Genomic DNA, 3564 nt, shown 5'->3' with positions numbered 1-3564 from the left:
TCACCTGTTTTTGGTCACTTCCACGCGCCGTTTCTCAGAGGCTTCGGAGTCGTGATGATCCGATCAGCGAGGCTTAGTGTCCTCTTCCATTTTTATTGATTAGCTTGGTGCACTGAGAGGTCAGTAAGGCAGCAACAGGTCAAGCTTCTGCAGAACCACAAGTGCAAATGACTTCAAACGCTCTGTTGGGATTAAAGACTGTAAATCTGAAACTCGAACAGGTCATTACAGTTTGAATATTTAATTTTTTACCACGTTTGAATGAATGTTTGAATTTCTAATAAAAAAAAAAAGTGGCAGCCCGAGTGCAAAGTCTTCAAAGTTCAGTTCAAGTGATACTGTAGGTTCAGTGGTCTGTGGTTTTTGTTCACATGTGGACTCTGGTTCCTGCCTGGAGTATCTTGTAGGTAAGCAATGAAATAAAACCAATGATAACCTTGTTTTTATAATAAAGAAGTGCAGATCCAAGCTCACCTCAGAAAGTTTACAGCGATTCGTACGTCAGCACTTTCTCCATCCTGGGTTTTTATCCCCAACACGTCAAGTCATCAAAAGTACAAATATCACAGAAACAAAATGGATATTTCCTTTGTTTGTGGGCGTTGGTGAGTTTATACTGTACAGTGGATCCACCTCACGTTCGGGATTCAGGCACTCGAACCGAATGGCTCGGACACAGCCTGTGTGCATGAGTAATAAGAAGAAGATGAAAGTCTGTGTCCATTAAACAATAAAAATCTGCGACGACCTCATTCACTGTGCAGGAGCCTCGCTGAAGGAACTGAAATGGTTGTAGACTAAGATGGGAGGGAACTGATGGACCGATCTCAAGTTTACTTTTTCTGCCTGTGTAGCTGGAGAAAACGTCCCGTGACTTTGCTAACGTTAGCTATACCTTTATTGGCGACGCTAATGTATTTCTTTTCTTGTTCGTTTTGTGCAGATGAGTGTGTGTGTGGTTTGGGATAGTGGGAGAGCCCTAGTGTGTGTTTTCTTGTTGATGTAGTTATCTATTGATGATTTTATTTTTAATTCTTATTTGATTTTGTTTAACATCCGTCAGTTTCCACACTTTTGTGTTTGAGGACCCCTTTGAAAAAAAGTTGAAGCATCTCGAAAGGTTTATCCTGTAATTCAGTTTGATATAAAGTGGCTTAGTGTCGTCAAACCTATTTTTACAGAACATAAACATAAATAACACACATTTTACAATCTGTGCAGGAGACTGACAGAAAGTGAGAAGCTTATCAGTAAACTATAGCATCGAACTATATGCTCTTAAAATCACCAACATGCAATGTTTCCTTGTTGCAGTCACATTACTAGCATTGTCCTGTAGTCCTGATCCCACATTAACAGGGTGACAACCATCACTAACATCAACTAATACTTTCTTTTTTACCTTCTGCTAAAGAAAAACAAAGCAGATGAAACCTTTGCACCAAAAATGGCTCAGTGACTCAGTTGTGATTTAACTCTCTACCATCGCCGTGTCTCTTCCGTGTGTCTCAGCTCTGTGTGCGGCCTGCGGGTTGTTAAACACAGTCAATAGTTAACCAACGAAAAAGTAAAAGGAAGTCGCCGAGCGCCATCATTCATCGGTTCATCCCCTCATAGGCACGGTTTTATGCAATGCTCGTGTCCTCATTGTGACCCCGATCAAGTTTATATCCCAGAGCTGCAACAGAGGAGGCTGAGAGTCAGTTGGAAATGCAGAAATAAAGAGATTTGCTGTTGTTCTACCCGCGGCTGATGAAGCTTAAGTTCCTCCAAATCATTTCTTTACGTGACCTTGTGTCAGTGTGCTTATGCTTTCCAGACTTTACATTACGATCCCCGAACTCCCCTCGGCACAAGCGGAAAGGCAGACGAGCAGACAGAAAAGAACACGACCACCGCACCCTGCCGGGTAAACATTTAACAGCTGGATTTATAGATACGCACTGAGGGGCACGTCGCCTCCAAAGCTCTGTGCAATCACAAGTTCACACATCCAGGTAAGCTGTTGGAGACGCAGGACAGCTGTAGCTGAGACAAGAAAGTGGTTGTGTTTGACAAAATGCCGTAGAGATCCAGAGTGAAACCAGAACTTTAAGGTTCTGTTCCAGAGGTAAGAAAAACTTCATTCAAAATCACGTTGACATCGGCAGGACCACAGATTACCAAGCATCCAGTCCGACAACATGAGCTCACTCTTCAGTGCGTCGTGTGGTTCGCCTCACAGGCTCAGATAAGGATGGTAATACTTTATGGCTCTACGGTTGGCAGCGTCAGTCGGTCCACCATTTTGTTCCAGGCTCAAATATCTCATCGTCCGTCGGACGGGTCGCCATGAACTTTGCTTCAGACGGTCATGTTCCCCTCAGGATGAACTGTAGTAACTCTGCTGACCCTCTGACTCTTCATCTAGCGCCGCCATCGGGCCAATCAATCATAAGAATGATTTCTCTCTACAACGTCTGTGCACGGCAACAACGGGAGGGTTAAAGTTATGGAAAGATTGTGGTTGTGGAAAATAAACTGTGGTTACAGTAAAGCGAAGTCTAGGCAAATGAGATTCTTGGTTAATGAACACGGGAGATCTGCTGTAGTGGTTTCCAGGGTGGATGTTTTGAGGACCGGCCCCAAGACTGTTCATTTCACAGCGCGTCTGTGGGTCGGCCGACCGCTCGGGTCTGGACTGGCGTCTCAACATCTGAAGGACTCGCCGTGAAATGTGGTTCCGACATTCACGTTCACCTCAGGGTGAACTGAAATGACTTTGATGATCCTCAGAATCCTCCAACCCGAAACGGACGGCTGTGGCCTTGAGAGGTAGAGCGGGTCGTCCACTAACCGGACGCTCGCCGGTTTGATCCCCGGCTCCTCCAGTCCGCGTGTCGAAGCGTCCTTGACTTTAGAAAGAGAGAAACACATCAGTGATTAGTCCTGAGTCTGAACTTATCACGACCTGACAACATTTCAACCGGTTCTTGGACTGAAGTTCAAGACCACACACACACACACTCTCACATAAGTACACACTCATTAGCCCCATTAAAGGAGCCAATCCCTGCACAATGTCGAAAATTAGCTGATTTATGTATGTTTTCCATATATGATTAGCTCACACACACACACACACACACACACACACACACACACACACACACACACACACACACACACACACACACTAACAGTCTCACATAGATACTCATACACATCAAAGCAGCCCCTCCCTGCTGTGTTTCAGTCAGCGAGGCTCCAGAGGTTTGTAACTCTGTTTGACCAGAACCAGTCAGCCTGCTGTAATCTGTGTGTGCTTGCGTGTGTGTGTGTGTGTGTGTGTGTGTGTGTGTGTGTCAGCCACTGTTTGCCTTGCAATAATCTCATAATTTGACCTTTCACACATGAACACTAGTGACACTTTAACAACACTATTAACCTGTGTCTTACTTCACTCCATGTTAAAACACGTGGGGGTCAAAGGTCACGACCCAGAGTCGACCGAGGACCACTCACGCAATTGAGCAGCTGCATGCTAAAAATGCTAATGCTAATGCTAATGACTGGGGAGGGAGC

This window comes from Xiphias gladius, chromosome 17 (genome assembly GCF_016859285.1).
Source record: "Xiphias gladius isolate SHS-SW01 ecotype Sanya breed wild chromosome 17, ASM1685928v1, whole genome shotgun sequence".
Classification (NCBI taxonomy): Eukaryota; Metazoa; Chordata; class Actinopteri; order Istiophoriformes; family Xiphiidae; genus Xiphias; species Xiphias gladius.
Note: the sequence above shows the minus strand (reverse complement) of the source record.